The sequence below is a fragment of the Thunnus maccoyii genome, chromosome 23 (assembly GCF_910596095.1).
Source record: "Thunnus maccoyii chromosome 23, fThuMac1.1, whole genome shotgun sequence".
NCBI lineage: Eukaryota > Metazoa > Chordata > Actinopteri > Scombriformes > Scombridae > Thunnus > Thunnus maccoyii.
This window is the reverse complement of record NC_056555.1, coordinates 11194849-11212984: the sequence shown is the minus strand read 5'-3', so window position 1 is coordinate 11212984 and position 18136 is coordinate 11194849. Positions and strand designations below refer to the sequence as shown.

Genomic DNA, 18136 nt, shown 5'->3' with positions numbered 1-18136 from the left:
ATTATGCTTTTAGGGACATTCAGTGACTGCTGTTCTTATAGTGACCATAAACTCAAGTATTAACCTTCAAATAGCCCCTAAAGAAATGAGTATCAGCACAATGTCCTCACGTTGTTACTCATCTTTATACAGTGGTAGACATTCAGTCTCAGAAGTTCAAGAACACACACACACACACACACACACACACTCCCACCTATCCTCATCAAGTAAAAGTGAAGTCTTTCTACCAGGTGAGAGTTGAGTCTAGTCTTTTCAACAGGATGTAAAACCGTGAGCACCTCCTTCCCCTGTGACCTGTAAACGCACAGATCATCTCCCTCGCTTCTTCGAAAATTTGTCAAAGTGGCACTTTTGCTTAAAAAGGGAGTTTAAGAAACAGCGGATTTAGAGGCACCTCGTCGTCTCTTGATGTCTTGTCACACACAGTGCTCACCTCCACACTTTTTTTTTTTTCTCCGTTTGACTCTCATTTACACTACTGCAGATAGACTGTGAGTCTTCACACAGTACAGAGACGCTTGTACAATCTACAAAAATAGGAGGTTTCTTTTGTGGGACAGGACACTTTTGTGTTAATTCTATTACATTAATTACTGTGTTAATTTTGCTGTTAGTTGTACTACGCATCTTTTTGAATCTTTCCCCCTTCCTTCCGAATTAGAACGCATTGTGATGCTTGTCACTATGAATTCAGACAGCTGGCCTGGTGTCTCATCCAATAAACAAGAAATAGCATCAGACACTTTCACCCTGACCTGACCGACCACAAGACAGGGACAAGAACATGATAGCTTCTTGTGAGGCCAGTGATGTTCGATGGGTTTAGCGGGACAATAGGGAGCACCAGACTGAACCCAGGTCACTGCTGTGGTAGACGAGGGCTTTATTAACCACGATTGTTATTAATATATCTTGTATGAAAAAATGTACTATATGCTGTCCAAAAAACACAAATTGCAACCTACGAGAAATACAACCTAAATGCAAACACAGACCTACACAAATACACTCACTAATCTGTCTATCTGTAGGAGTAGGTGTGCAACTTTTATTCGAAATTTGAACTTACCTCAATTGTGAAAGCGCAACAGGCCATTCCTTGTACACCAGCAACTATGAAATTGTGAAATGCAACTAACATAGCAAGGTTCACTGAAGTCAGGCAGCGGAAGCATCACAAATGAAGTAAATTGAGTGAATTAAATTCTACAACATATACGTGTTTTGCATTTGAATTAATTTAAACAAATTACATGTTAATTTGAATTCATTCAAACATGATTTTTTGAAAAAGTGACAGCTCTACCTGTTGAATAGCTTTCGTACTCCTAGTGGGACAAAACAAGCTCTTACAGAGAGCGTAATTGATGTCACCATAAACTGTATGTGCTATTATAAGACAAAGGCCATTATAAATGTAGCCAATCACAGTGATGTTGAATTCTAGAAAACCTTTTTGCATCTGGGCCAAGAAGGTACAAGTTCTACCAGAGTTCAACATCACTTCAATCCTGCACAGTTGGTTTCAACAGCAACCACTTGATGATTTTCACAGGCAGTCTGTTTTCTGCTGGACTTTGTTGCTCTAATAGAAGACTTAAACAAGCTGTTTACATGATATGAGTGGGGGAACCCATTGATATACAAGGTGACATACAATGCCATTTATGGATGAAGTAGTAGCCTGTTACAGGTAGCCTGGTACCCTCCTCCACCTCCAACTGTGTTTATCTGGCTCTCTTCATTTCATCCAGTTTCCCTCTTTTACCTCCCCTGTCTTCTCACCACGTCTTTCTGTCCTCCCTCTCTCTTCCTTCTTTTCCAAACTCCTGCTTCTCCTCCTTCCTTTTCTGCTCTTCTCTCCTTTCCTCACTCCCCCCTCTGCTGACGTGGGAGCCAGATGAAGCTCTAATGGAGTCTACAGGGAACCAGCATTTACCACATCTGAAGCGAACAGGCAGGTCTCTTCTGCTTTCTGTCCCACTGAGGGCCTCTCTCTCTTCCCCTCTATGCTATTCTCTATTACCGCCATCTCCGACGGCCTCATCTCCAGAAAGCCCCTCAACGCTCCACCGTCTGCCCCGGTGAGCCATGCTAGCCAGCCTGAGTTTTCTTGTGCCTCTCTTTGATGTGTGCCAATGTTCAACAAGCTCCCTTCTTTTGTCAAGGCACTTTTGAGACAACTGATTTAGACAGAGATAACAGCTCATGCCAGGCTGGTGGGGGCTACATTTCTATGTCGTTGTGGGGAAAAAAGGGAAGAAAGAGCGAGAAAAAACCCCATCGGCTGTGACAGCATTCCATGATCCACCACAATGGAGCCACTGGTGTTTATATGTGCTTTTTCCGCAACGTCTGTATCACTACAGTCAACTCCTGTTGCAGTCCATAGGGAAGTGAAAAGCACACAACTTTTTACGCATCCTCTTTTTCCCCTCTCGCTCAACCAGCAAGTGGTGCAGAACAATAGCGAGTGAATCTGACGGCGACCTACTCTAGATAGAGTGGGGCCGTGCAAAACAGACAATGACCTTTAAAAGACAATATGCTAATAAATAGCCGTGGCGAGGGCCTCGGCACTCCACACAAAGGGACCTTGGGAAACCGGCAGAGTTTTAATCAGGTGCAGCTTTTAAAAAGAGCCTGTGGCCACATAATTGATCCCAAAAGGTAGGTCCCCGCACAGAACCTTGGGATGCCGTTCCGTTACGATAAAGAACTAATAGCACTCTTTGTTTTGCTCTCCGGGAGGATGGGGAGATTTAAATCTACTGTATATTCCTGTGCTACAAAGGCCACAAATGGTAAGCATTTTAATGATGAAAATGTTTTGATGTCTTACACCTACTGAATATGGAAGAAGGACGGGTGTGTGTTTTACCCCTCCAGTGACGATGCATAGGCAAACAGCCTGGCCAAGATAAAAAGGCAAAGCAATGAAAAAGTCACTGAATCAGTGTTATTACTGATTCGGCTGGGAAGAATTGTGTGTGTGCGTGTGTGTGTGTGTGTGTGTGTGTGTGTGTGTGTCTGTGTAGAGAGGGGGTGGGGGGTTATTAACTTTAACGCCAAAAGTGCCCTCCTTGGCTAAATCTGCTGCTATTGCTGCTGCAGCCATTTTGCCTGGAGTCGTGAGAATAAGCCACTGTATTAGAATTCCATCAGCATTTCTGTCACTTTCATAGCATAATATGCACACACACACACACACACACACACACAAACACACACACACACAAAACTGACTCCAATGCTAGCATACAGTTGTCCCACAGGTTAAAGAGAAAAGCAAATGATTGCCCATTCCTACAGATTACACATCAACATAAAAAGCCTTGAGAGGGGGGACGAATTTGTCCCTAAAACAATTAATCTCCTCCTTCCCTTATGAGTGCTGCCACTGATTTAGCGATAAAGACGAGATAAATGAGCATGGAGCCTGCCAGCGGTTTCAGTGGCGGCCAAAACCCTGTTCCTGACTGCAGTTAGTCAAAGCTTTTGTCTGCCACCGCAATGTAAACACATGTGAACCCTTGGCAGGGGAAAACACATCTTAGCTAAACTGTGGTTTACACTGATTACAGGCTTGCAGATGCTGCAGATTCTGTCAGAGAAAAACATCACATGAGGAGGGATCCTCCGACTTCCAGTTGTCAGGTGAAACCGCAGCAGCCTGCTCCTGGCACTGCTGTCTCTGGTTATATTGGCTCTGGTGTAAAGTGAGCTCAAACGAAAAAGCCGGGATCTGTTGTTTATGACACAGTTTCTACGCTCAGTTTTACAGTTTTTGAGATGAAACTCCAAACAAAGGTGGTTTTCAAGTTTGCTATTATAAATATGTCTGCTATAATGGACCAGGATACAACTACCATGTCCAACTATTGTACCAGAAAAAAAGATTATGTACTGTGGTTTTAAATGTCTGCCCTCCATGTAACTGAGGGAGTGATCTCTGGAAAATGAATCAGGTAATTGCATTACACTTTCCAGTGCCGTATAGAGATCATCTTTCCCAGCTGGGTAAACGCATCACACGCAGCACAAACATCAACTTAAATGTGAAATATTACACCGATCAAAGCACGATACCCCAATTTATTCCTTGCAAGTACAGCATAAACACTTAGAAAGGAGCAGAGCAAGAAATCAAAAATATTTTTCAGTGGCGCTCTCTGAATAGAGAGACTAAAGCCAGCGCTGGAAGAAAAACTCAAAACATAACTTTTAGATTTGGAATAACAGTTTAATCGAATCATATTACATTCTCCAAGAAAAGCAAAGACTAAAGCATGCCTGCAGCCTAATTCATCAAACTTGAATAAGTGATGTAAAGCTTAATAAATATCACATACCAAATATTTTGTACCCGGTCGACGACTAAATATTTCCTTAATTGTCACATGATTAATGGACGATATAGTTTCTCTCACAATTTTCAAATTACTAACGTTCCCTTTAATTGTCAGATTGAAAATCCAAGGACAGAGCCCTTTTACAATGCTTCCATCATGCTAACATAGCGCCTTGCCTCCAAACCATCCCATAAAATCCCATCGCTGCACTTAATTGTTCAATATGAAGCCAAAGCATCTGAGGTAATTCAAATGTCTTTCTCCGATGAATATGTGCAATTGTCCTCTTTCCCTATTCTAATTTAATGCCATCTGGGGAAGGTGATTGGCTCTGTGTTGCCATTGCTGCCAACCGGGGTCAGCCTAACCATCAAGCGCTGTAATTGAGTAGTTAGTGGCAATTTTCTCCCCTAATTTCCATCTGCGAAATCCGGGCCTGGCATGGCAAATAGCACATTACACAGGCGCGATTGTGGCAAAGTGTAATAACATCGTTTCCACAGTTTGAAAACTTCCCCTGAACAAATGAGAATCACTGCCGTACATGTCATTTAAAAAAAAAAAAAAAACTCCTTCCTTCCCTCTGCTCTCATCCTCAATCACACACACAAACATGTAAGGAAACACACACTGGGTTGAGACGCCGTGTGGAATAAAGAATGTGGTGACGTCCCATTAACATATAGATAATTAGCTGCTCCAACCGCGGCCCACCCTTCAACACCCTAATCCCCTGACAAAGCCTTTGACTAGCACTATCACAAACACCATGTTGACGCCGACGCAGCTCTTAGGAGGCCATCTTGTTTGGCTTATTCACCATGACATGCTGCTATCAGAAGAAGATGACGGAGGTGATGATTTATGAGGGTGTAATCCATAACCAATGCCATTCCTTGTGTATTTTCTGCGAGAAAAAGCCGGGGTGGAGTTGTAAACTAATGGACCGGCAGGTTTGAACACTGCGACTTGATAACTTTGGCTGGGAGATTTATGATGATCGTAAAGCTATGTCAGGGACAAAGAAGAGTGGAAATATGATTCGGACTACTAATGGCTAGGTTATCACAGATTTTTTTTTGCTCAATACTGAACACAAGTACACACAAAGGGGTTCATATTCCCATTTCATCATGTGGATGTGAATGCTTTATTCAAACTCTAATGATCTTTCTTCAGAAATGTGAAAGGGATGATTTTAAGAAAATGTTATTTAGAGTAATACATTAAGTACTGTCGACATGAGACACGATTTCCCAGTAACATAAATTCGATTTTATAACTCTAGAAGGAAAGACTCCCTGCTTTTCCCTCATCTCATCTCTTCTTTCCTCTCTCTTTTTTTTTTTACATTTTGTAATTACTTTGACGCACTACATCAAAAGCGGAGTAATAATAGTTGTAATTTAATCTATTCACACAAGTCATTTTCATAAACTCCTGCCTCTCCCTGCTTAATGTGCGTTTCATTCATTATTGATCATGCGCTGATGATGTGGTAATGACAACGGCATTGTTTTTTTTTTCTTCCCCCTTTTTTCTTTTTCTTAAATGTAGACCTTGTGATTCAGGGTTTTCATTACGGGCAACACACCGGGCTGCTGGATTATCAAGAGCAAACAAAAGATAATTAACATGAGGAGGGATGCGGGACAGTCACCCCCACCCTGAGTACCATTCGCTCTACCACCACCACACATCCCACCTCCCCCTGTTTGACGCTATCCTTCCACAAAGTGTTCTCAAGGTTCACTAGATCCTGGTTCTTGCACACACTATCTAGTTCCCCTTTGGTCAAACAGCATAATTACTAAGGACTCTGTACTGGAAGAGGAGGGGAATGCAATTTATCCCCCCACCTCTGATCTATCTCCTTTCAATCTATCTCTCCATCTCCTCCCTTCTCTCCACCTCCATCTATTCTTTCTGAATGGAGATCAAGATAGTGGGGTTATGGACAGGACATCCCCTTCAGGTCAAAGTTGTTTATAATGGAAGACTAGGACTCAGAGGGAAAAACCTAATACAATGATTTACTTGTACATTGTAACATCGGATACTTTCATGAGTAAATGACAACAGCCAAGTACCCCTCATTATATTTAAAGCATTTAACACTGATTCAGGTTGGCTTTTAGTTTACAATAAGGGCTGTAAGCTTTCAGTTTCTAAATCACAAACATTGGAAACAACCAGGAGAAACATGAAGGAAAGGAATTAAAATAAGAGCAAAAGAAAGAGGTAATGTCAAGGGCATTTTTCTTCTTTCACACCACTGGAAATGTTCCACAATCTTTCAGCCTTTGGTAGGTAATGTATCTCACAATGTGTACCTTGGCTTACTGCCTGCAGATGTGAATCTGGCGGGGGGAAATGCATAAAACGGTGATTTTCATTTTCTTACTGATCAGGAATTTCCTAACAGAGCACTGCATGAATACATTTTATTGATTTATAGCAGCGACTGTGAAATACAGTCTCTACTTTAACTTAGCATAAAGTCACAGTTGCATCTCCGTCCATCCGTGTCCATCTGTCTGTCTATCCACCTGTCTTCCTGTCTACTCACCTCACTCGCTCTCTCCTGCCACACAACCAAAGACCCCTGCAGTCTGTGACTGACTACTCTGAGTGAAAGCCAAGTATTTTTATTAAGGAGTAGGGACAGCATTCATTTTTTAAAACCTCCTCAATAAAATATCATACGGTCGCTCCACATTCCTCAGAATTATAATGACATGAATATTTAAATTTAAATGCATTCCGAGCACGCCGGTTTTCTCTTCTTCACGACGGCATCAGATCTCATTTTCTACTTAAGCTCCTCCATCATGTTTATGCATATCCACATGCATGATACATATCTCGTTTTTTTTAAAGCTTCTTAATGCAGGCCTGATAATTTTGCTTGACTTTAATGGGGAATGACTCCTCATTGGCAAGCTTTTCTCTTTAAGACAAAAATAAAAAAATATGATCAAATGCCCCTTTCATGTGGAACAGAGGCTGTTTTTGAAACTTCTTACTCCCTCTCTCCCTCTGTTGCCTCCGCTGCGAGTAAATAGATCAAAAAAGGAGGCACAACTTTATATTCTAGTTTTGACGCATTCTGTAATTGGACACATTTAATTGATATCCCTCAAGCCCATAATTATAATGCAAAAAGAAAGAGAAGGGAACACAGTCCTCTATCATAGAAATGCTATTTTACGTTTGTTTTTAATGAAGGAATACTTGATGAAAAATATGTCAGAAATAGAAGAGAAGTCAAGTTTATGACGCATTTGAACTCAAGAATGGCAAGTATTGATTGATAATTTTCGGTGTGTGTCATTATGTTCGATAATGGGAGTCCTTATGAGGCTGGAATGGACCCTTGTGAGTTTCGCTCTCTGGGAGCTCATGCTCTGATCTCTCCTCCTCCTGACAAGTAGCTATCACTTCCTTCCCTGATGGAGAGGGAATGGTACGCAGATAAGACTTTGTCATCTGCAGTATGTCAGAAAAGACACACTGCAGGTGACTCGGTTGGACTCCAAGAGACTGTTAATTGAAGTAGACATTAAAAACCCGCTACTGTCAATCTGCATCTCCGGTTTCTATGGATAGGAATGATCTCATGATGTGCACTGGTGATGCACATGTGAAATGAATGCCAATATTTACATTGTTTGCTTTAGGCAAATTAATTTTTGATCCACTGAGCTGTGTTTTTGAATTGCAGGCCAATGATCTGAGATTATATCCAGGACAGTATAGCACAAAATGAAGAAAATAAAAATTAGACTTTAATCAATTTTCATTCTATCTGACCTCATTCACTCTCATGGTCAGTGGAATAGGTCAGTACATGAAAAAGCAAAGGATATAGAGATTTAAAATATTCGTCTTCCTGCCTGGCAACCTGTTGAGTGGAAGGTTCCTCGTCACAAAAGATCATCATTCCATCCACCTGTCCGTATGGTTCCATCTCACTTAAGTGCCAGACCTCTGGCGCTTAAACGAGATAAGGAGAGACAACGAGGCTAAAATTAAGGACACAGCTACTTGGGCTTCAGTCATCAGAGCTATCAAACATATGGAAGTGCCAAAATGACTAAATGTGTCTATATGAACAAATGTGTCAGAACTTAATTTACACTTCTCGTCAATTGAGACTTATCTCTTTCACTCTCAGTCCCATTTGCCCCCAAAATCTGATGCTACACAATGACTAGTGACCATGGTGGAATATTGAGAAGAGGACAGTCAACTCCATAATCACACCACTATGCTCTTTATCTGTCAGTGTGTCATGAACAAGAGGGAGAATTTTTCCATCTGGGGAGACGTGGAGAGGAAAGAGACAGAAATTACACTTTTTTTTTTTTAAATTCTGCTGCAGGTGCCGTGATACCAGGCTTCTATAGGGAGCTGAGCATGATGACAAGAGGCTAAAGAGGGCTGAGCAGGACCAAAGAGACGAGATCAATTTCAATCCTCTTGATCCCATGACCCCAGAGCCTGGAGAGAGTCTCTCAGGGAGTCCCAGCCGAGTGCGCCGAAGCTGGGCGACTTTGAAGTTGGGTCGGGGAGGCTGGGAGGTTGGTACTGTAGCTCTGCTGAGGACTGGAAAATACTGCCGTGTGTGTATCTGTGTGTGTGTGTGTGTGTGTGTGTGTGCAACTGCGTTTGCCCCCCCGGTGTGTGTTTGTGCCTGTGGAGAGGAATGGGAGGGTTTGAGGTAAATGACAGTAACATGGTAACATCCTTGGATGAAATGGGAGACAGAGGCAGATGGGGGTACTTGGCATTTCCTGCGCTGACAAGGCCAGCTTGTTTGTTGGTGCCTAATGAGCTCTCGGACTCCATTAATGAGAGGACTGAATCCATTATCATCATCATTTCAAAAGGAGGCCCTGGCTCTAAACAGCTCCCCACATTAGCAGGACTTACCCTTGTTGCACCATTTGATCAGCAAAGGCAGCAGGGGTTTGACACACACAGACAAACACACACACACACACACACACTAACCCTTCCTTGTTAACACTACACACCCTTTACGCAGCCTTGATGCGAATACATGCATGCAGATACACATAAATTACTTAAAAGGCAGATAGAATGAGAACATAAATACACGTTCTCACACAAACACATACAAACAGGCATGAAGACCCGCAACCGCAGCCTCCGTTTGTTGTAATTTTAGCATGGGAAATCAGTGACAGCTTTGGAGAAGGAGAAAAAGAGCGCTTTGAAGTAGAGATATGATACAAACTAACAGCAGGATGACATGCTGAATAAAGGACAGCGAGAGAGAGAGGGAGGGATAGAGAGACAAAGTGAATGAGAGAGAAAAAGAGCTGGAGGAACAGCAAAATAGGGCACCCTCGAGGAAAAAAAAAAAAGATAAGGTTGTGATTCATAAATAAACACAGAGTGCATTATGATATAATGGCATGCCAGCAGAGAGAGACATATTCCATTTCCATTGCCTTCACCACCTTTTCCAGCCACATCAAAGGACCAATTAAGGTCCCAGTGAAGCTGGCCGTCAAGGCTCTTGTGGAGGTCCTGTCAGTGTTAGCCTGCCCTCAGTGCTGCTGTCTCTGTCTCAACCTCACAGTGCTGACACTAGTGACACTAGTGACAAGGACCCCTTACTGAACCTGCCTGCCTGCCTTCCTGTCTGCCTCAATTCTGGTTACCCAATATAGGCATTTACCTCTCTCTTGGTAGCTTTGTTTCTTTTGCTCTCCTTCATGTCTCACACTTGCACCCTTTTCACTACCTGCACTCTTCTCAGAAAGTTTTCTCTCCCCTCTCTTTATCTTTCTGTGTCTTTCTCTCCGTTAAAAGGTTTTAATTAGGTTGTTGCACATCACCACTCGTCCTTTGCATCTCCTCAATGGTGCGGTACAAGAACTGTCAAATAGCTTTCTCAGAACTGAGCATGGATGTAAGTGAAGAAACACACTCTCTCTCTTAGTTTGATAACTTCTTCGTTGCACCATTCACCCTCCCATGTCCTCCTCATGTATCTTTGGAATTACTGAAATGTTAACGTGCCTTTGCTGCCTTTGATATTTAAGACAAAAGGGTACAGATGTGCAGGCTGCACACACACAGACACAGGGCCAACTGGAAATGGGAAAGGAGCTTTAATCTCACTCTTTGTCATGCTCCAAAGAGTTCCTCCTCCCTGTGTATTTTTCTGAATCTCTTTGGTTCATCCTTTGCCTACCTCTCTGCCCTTTTCCACTTGCAATTCCCGCATTTATAATGGCACAGCGCAGTGCAGCACCGAGGGGTGGGCAACAATTAATGAGTGGCTGTTTTCGATCCACTGCTCACATTGTGGTTCCTACAATTGATTGCATCTCTGAAACAAAACCATAACAGAAGGTTTTATATTTCTGTGACAGGAGAAGAGGCATAAAAGAATGACTTGTGAGGAGACATTAACCATTTTTACAGTTATAGATTAAATAACAGACCCGTATGGCGTCGGTGACATGGCTTTATAAAATCAAAAGGCTCAAATTGATGCCTGGGGCCTACTTTGTGTGATAATTACATTTCATCTTGCAGATTTATATTTATTAACATTGGCTGTCTTTACTTTTTTTAGAGGCACAAGCAAACAAAGGGGATGGCTTTGACATGCCATACTCATCTGCCCGCCTAATGCTGATACGCCATAGTATCTGACATCATTGTATCATTGTCAACTGCCTGGCATAGTTCCACCCTGAGGACAACAATGATACCATGGCACAAAGACAGCCATGCTAGTCTCTCTTCTTCCTCTTCCTATCTCTTCCAGTGATTCACCCCCCCCCCCCCCCCTCATCTCCCTGCCTCCCTTTGGTATCTTTCTAGTGCTGTGGCCTCCGTTTACCACCATAACCCAAATTAGCTGGGCAGGCGTTATCCTCTCCATCGCTCTGTGCCGTTGGGGGGGTGGGGGTGGTGGTGGTGGTGGTGGGGGGGATGTGGCAGAATTTCCTTTCTGCCTCTGTGACAGCGCTATCTGACAGCGTTTTACATCTCCCCTGCTCTCCCCTCACTCCACTCCACTGTCAGACAAAGAAATTAATACCCCCAGTGACTGTGTTTTAATTAAGCAATTTCATGCAAATTACACATTTTAGATTGTCAAATAATATACTGCGCAAAATTGTAGGCAGGCTGATCTGATATGCATGGAGTGTTATTCTTCCAGGCACTGTGCATACATGGAAAATGAACAAAAATGCTAATTTCTAATCTATTATGCAAACAGTGGAGATACTTACATAGATTTGCACGCCTTTCTCGGATAAATACAGCTCTTGAATTCTATGTATAGAATGACTGGATTTCTCAAGCGGTCTTTGCCTTTATAATTTATCTTATTTTGGCTTTATTTTAATCATATCTCTTTGTACTTTCCAGGCAATGTATACTAATGTTCCCTATCCTTACAAGCTGTGGTCTGTGCGGCAGGATAACACAAATAAACAGATATGGAACACATCTGCTAAGTTTATCATTAAAAGCTGTTTCAAGATCTCATTGACAATGAATAATTAGGAGAGGACTGTCTGACAATCAAAGAACAACTTGACACAGAAAAAAAATCCTATTTGAATATTCTCTTTCCTAATACGGTCTAATGAAACATAGAGCCCTAACTAATATTAGTAATCCACACTGCTCTCCATCTTTTCCCATTAGCACATTGAACTTATTTGGAATTCATTATAATCCACAAGCCTTTTAGTACACTGGAATCAGTAATGATGACAAAATGAATATAACATTATACTTTATTACAGCCGACTTGATTTAATCTGGGGTTGCCACCATATGAGAGTCCTTAGAAATACCCCTCTTGAAAACCGTGGGTGTCAAAAGTCAGCATGTGCAGGTACTGAGTCAAAAAGCAATCCCTATTAACTGAAAGCTTGAGAAGGGGTCTTGCTGTTTCTTTGTGATTCAAATCCATTTAATCAAAGGTTTGTTTCTATATGCTGCCACTTAATAGTGTATATTACTGCATACAATGAGACTCCAATGAATTGCAATCCATCCAGTGCCCCCTTCCATTTTCTTTTGAAGGGAAAAAAATAGCAGGATAAGAGCAGGAGAAGGCGAGACTAATGGTAGGGTATGAGAGCGTTGTTGACGTGATTCCTGCATATTCAGAACAGCGTTCCTTTCAATGCAAATTCATACAATAACCAAGACTTTTTTATCCTGTGGTAGGGTTGGTCGATATAAACAACATATGCACTCATCGTGAAAAAAACGTAAGCAATAAGAAAATTAGAAACTTCATTAAAACTGTCAGTAAGTAACACTGCCTGGCAATGCACAACAGCCTATCAAATCGCAGGAACAAAGCTATTTGTAACCAATCATTTTAAACAACCCACACCCCCAGCATGGTTGGTTGACTTAGCTTAACAAACCACGTGCTACTGTTTTGATTATATACGAGAGACATGAAAGAGATGAGTGATCCTTCAGGGGAAACTTCAAGTGTTGATGAGGAAAGCGACAGCGGCCACAACAACCTTGAACAAAGTAAAAAGACATCGGTGGTGTGGCAGTACTTCGGTTTCTTAAAGTCCGACTGACAACAGAGTGCAGTCTGTATTGTAAACTCTGCTGAAAACGTGTACCTACTAAAATGGGAAATACAACAAACTTATTTAATTACCTGAAACAATGTCACCCAATAGAGCAGTCAGAGTGCAAGCGTTTACAGTCACAACCACCAGCAAACTGAGCAGGGAAAGCCCCAGCAACAAACTGTCCTGTTGGCGTTTTCTGGCGTTACACCATACAACAAAAAAGCTAAAAGACACATAGACATAACACATGCTGTTGCTTTTTTCTTGCAAAAGGCAGGATTCAAGAATCGAATGAAAGTAATGGACCTGAAAGCTGAAAGAAAAGCAAAGAGTGTGTTCTGACTTTGCACTTTTGGAAGCCAAGTTTGTGTAAGAGTGCTTTTTAGTATCCTGTAATGCTTGGAGACTGTTGTACTAAAAAGAGTTTACATTGAGAAAGTTTATTTTCATATCATTTCTTTATTTGAATTCATTTTTTGTTTGCAGTTTATACAATTCTTGGTCATTTTTCACATTTTGAATCCACTTAAAGTAAATCCTAACGGAATTTTAAGGGAACTTTAAAGTTCAAAAATATCAACTTGATTCATATTGTGATATATATATCAATATGGACTGATATGAAAAAAACAATTACGATGAAATTTTTTGCCTTATCACCCAGCCCTACCCTGTGGTATAATAAAATCTGGATGAACAATAAGGAAAAATGTTGACCACACAGTCTAAAACATTGTGGGGCAATTATAAGAGCTCTGAATATTCGTGCTCAACATGACGCTGCTCACAGGTCCCTCGACTGTGCGCTCCTGCAGTGAGGCCCTTTTTACATTATACCTCTCATCTCACTGAAGTCAACTCAGGTCCGGGCCACCGGAAGACAACGGTCACAAAACAGCTTCTTGAACTCCTGCAGGCTTCATCTAAGACACAGTATGGCGGCTTAAGGCTTGGTGAATACCGTGTGGTGGTGGTGGTGGTAGTGAAAGAGGGTGAGGGGATAGCAGAGGACGTTGAAGGATGGAGGGCTTGAAAAGAGATGGAGAGGAAATAATAAAAGAGAAGGCAAGACAATTGAAAATAAACTCTATTGGCTAATACAACTATTTGCTTCCAGGATGATCTCAAACCTTACCAAAGAAAGCCAAATGCAATGAACACTTATTTTCTATTATGTAATTGTATTTGCAGTTAATATGAGTCTCTTCTCCCCTCTTTTTCAGCATTAAAAATACAGCTAAGGATCCATGTCTGTGTCTTTTGACCATGTTTTAAACTTCCTCTCCCCCTTTCTCTTTGTCTGTCTTGTCTCATATTCTGCTCATCTTTTCCTTCTCATTTTTTTCCTGCCTCACTTTTCTCCAATTTCAATACATCTCCTTCTCACCCGCCACACTGAGGCGCTACCCTCTTATTCCCTCCAAACTAAACAGTAACCTGATAGAAATTCAAAGTCCCATCATCCTCCTGTGACTTCTGGGTGAACCTGTGGAATCACTAGAGGCCAGCGAGGCAGCAGGCGGGCCAGGCGGAGACCGCGTCCTGCAGTCAAGTCCCGTATATGTAAACAGAGAGTCTGGTGACGGGCCGCCAGTGAGACCGGAGGGGAGTCAGGAGCTGGCGGCAACCATCAGCTGCACACTCCCAACCTCCTCACTGGGTATTAGACGGTGATTAGAAGATTCGCTGTGCCATCTGATTACCACATGGCAACAGGCTTTATTGATCCCAGGTGGGCAGAGGGTAAATGTTTATAGTATATCGCTCGGGTGAAAGGCAGGGGGAAAGTGATTCAAACACAGCAGTCAAACAGTAAAGCGCAGGCCAGGGACAGAGTGAGATTAGGGTTGAGTTGAAATTCAAGTCAATATGGCAGTGACAACAACTTGGCAAAGAAAGAGGAGTGATGTAATAGGATAAACAAAGGATAATGGAGTGTTGGTAGGCATCACAAGGCTCCACCATGACATTATATCCCTGTAGTGTAATTGCTGCAATGATATTTCATAGATAAGGTGCCATGCAAGAGTTGTTTCATTCAAAACGCCAAAAAGTGTTTTTAAAATGGCTTTAGAAAGTGAGTAATGCGGTATGCTTATTGAGTACAAGATTACTCAGAAGGTCATTCATCACGCAGATTGCTGGACAAAATATAACAGTAATGCTCCGCTGTAGAATGAAGAATAAATGCCCTTAAATCATCTTTGGTTCCAGGACAATCTGTGCCTGAGTGCTACTCTGAAGTGTTGGGAATGCAGGGAACTGGAAATCGTTGCACTGTTTCCTCCTCCCGTTCCTCTTCATCATTCTCCTTCTGTAACAAAGTACGAAGCGAGAGGCCGACAACAACGGGCCCCGGTGTTGTGCTTGCTCATTAAGTCTGCCCGGAGGTAAGCCAATTGATCTGCAATTCATTCTCACAAGCGTTAAATCGATGCAGAAAGACATGAAAAGCCCCAGGTTTTTACGACTTCAGTCAAAGATTCCTGAAACGCTTTGTAACAGCTAGATAATGGTAATCTGCCTTGTTTGTGACTCAGTACTGAACAATCAATATGGTAAAAAGGAGATAAAAAAGTCATGCACCCTGAGAGGAAGTTGATTTGAATGAAAACAATGGAGTGTTTTTTTGTTGTCTATACTTCCAGATAGATCTGCGATCATTATATATGCGTGCACTGTGCTCTCTTTCTTCCTCATTGCCTTTATGGGGCACAGTAGAGTCACTTTAAAATCTAAATCAGCCCACTTCAAGATAAATGACAGTGCTCACAAACCTTATCCACTTAAATATACCACATTAAACTAACCCACTAATTATAGCAAGTCCTTTTGAGACCTCCATCACATATGCAAACACACAAACAATAGTACTTCATTGCTCTAAGTACAGTATGTGACACCTGAGCGATCCATTACAGCTCGTTCCATATTGATTGACAAAGTAGCAACATAAAGTAATTATAATTGATTCCAGATGAGGCTTATAGCCCTGCCATACACAGATCCTCCTCCTCCTCCTTTCTCTCTCTCCATCTCACTGCTTGGAATCTGAATAGGGAGCTCGGGTAATTAGGTCACGCTGTTAAATTTTTAATGATCTCTGAAATCATATTCATGCTCACAGTGTGTCAGGTACACGTACAGCCAGCCTGGAGTGATACATCACCATTCTATGACATGAACAGAAGGCCTTAGCCATTTAATTGTGTGACCTTTTCGACCGAGCACTGGGTGAAGCCATCGGGAGAGAGGGGTATTTAGTGGGAAAATGAGTGATTGGGTATTGGTGGGATGTACAATGCACAAGCTCGTCATAATAAAACAGACATTTTGCGTGAGCGTGTGTGTGTGCGTGCTGAAGTGTTTTTGCGAAGGAGGAGTCTGCGTTAAAGTAGTTTCATTGTGGTTGTCAGGCTGCATTTTTATGTAGGTGATGGCTCAGCCATGGTCAAGGTTGAGGCCAAAGGGTATAAAGGTCAGACACAGACACAAAGGCTGGGAACATGGCTGGCAGCTATCCCATAATTTGTAATGACAGATGATCATCTTCTTTCTGATGGAACAAGTGGTAAGAAAGGAGGAGGAAAAAAAGTCTACTGCATATCTAAATAGTCGTAGAACACTGAGGATTTTTGTCTTTTTTGCAATAAGATTTTATTTAATACACTGCAAACTTAAAATTCCTGTTTAGTTATAATAAATAAACTGTCAACACTCATACACTGGTTATTAAATGCAGTATAATAACTAAAATAAGTTATTAACAAGGAAATGGGTATACATTGTTGTCTGATAAGATATTTCCTTGTGTATCCTGTAAACATAAATCTATTGCATTGACTTCAGCTGTCTGTTCCTAGTAAAAGGGGACGTATCATCCATTTCAGGGCTATAACGGGATATCTTTGCATGATTTACAGTTAAAAAAAAACTCCTTATTTATCTTACACTGACCCTTTATGTAGCCCCTCATTTCAGGCTCTGTCTGAAACAGGCCATTTTAGCTCCCTCTCCCAATGAACCCACTCTGTTCTGATTGGTTAGCTCCTGAAGGTTGCTCCTCAGCAGATTTCCAGTATCTCCGGAGGTTACGTAAACAAACAGTAATAGTAGGATTTCACTTATTGTTCTTTACTCAAAATGAAAACTTCTCAAATACATTCATACATGTTCGAGCCCGAATCCAATCCGAAATGTGAGCGGAAAACGTGAACAACCTGTGGAACAACCATAGCAACAACATTAGCAACAAAGGCCTTTTGTGGGCATGCGTGAACCATCTGACATCATGACAAGGTGGAAGTAGAGTTAACATTGCAAAAGCAGCATTCAGAGCACCCTGAAGCCTGGGCTTTTAACTTGAAGGCAGCATTTTTACATGCGTTCACCTCAGGTTTTGGCCCCTTGACCATGTTTAACATAGACATCCGACATTATAAAAGTATAACAATAACAGAAAATCACAAAAATCTGAATATGTCTCCTTGAAGAAAGGCAAGTCCCAAGTTAAGACAGGCAGAATTCCAACTCTGTGGATGCCTGTGTGGATTTCCACAGGACTTACAGGTAGTCAAAGCATAAATTTAACATCAGCGGGTCAAAAGACTGCACATACTGTAGGCTGTTATAAAACTACATGAAACAAAAAAATTGAGAAGGACACGGTGAGAAGCAGAAAGAGAATGCACAAGAGTTGAGAGGGAGTACCTTGTTCACCTCACACATGTAAAATCCTTCATTAGTGAATGATTGTCTCATCCCGTGCCAGCATCTGACAGTAACGTGGGCTTGATCCCCTATAATTACCCTTCCCATGGAAATGATAGCATCTTGAGTTTCCACACTGACAACTCTATTTGGACACAAGTAATCCGCTTTCTTGGCTGCGGCTGATACCTGAGCATAATCTGCCCAGTCAAGCGGCAAGGAATGGCAGCACGCTCTCTTACCGACGCGGCATGAAACACAAACGATGAAGCTTCTCCCCCTGTTGCACTGCGGTAATTTAGCTCATCCTGGGTTTGTGGGTTTTTCTTCCTCATTGTAGGGGCTTGCAAGGCTACAGCCGCAGTTTTGTAATGGAATGGAGATGTAAATGGCTATGTAGAGTGTGATGTGATCTGCAGATTTGCTTGCTCCAGTATGGCGTGATCCTGAGATCAGATCAAGCCA

General features: G+C 41.9%; 1 protein-coding gene across 7 annotated transcripts in view; it reads right to left on the bottom strand.

Annotated features, from left to right (window-relative positions):
• Positions 1-18136, bottom strand: part of mdfic (MyoD family inhibitor domain containing) — a 221007-nt gene that overhangs the window by 131349 nt on the left and 71522 nt on the right. The window lies entirely within an intron of this gene.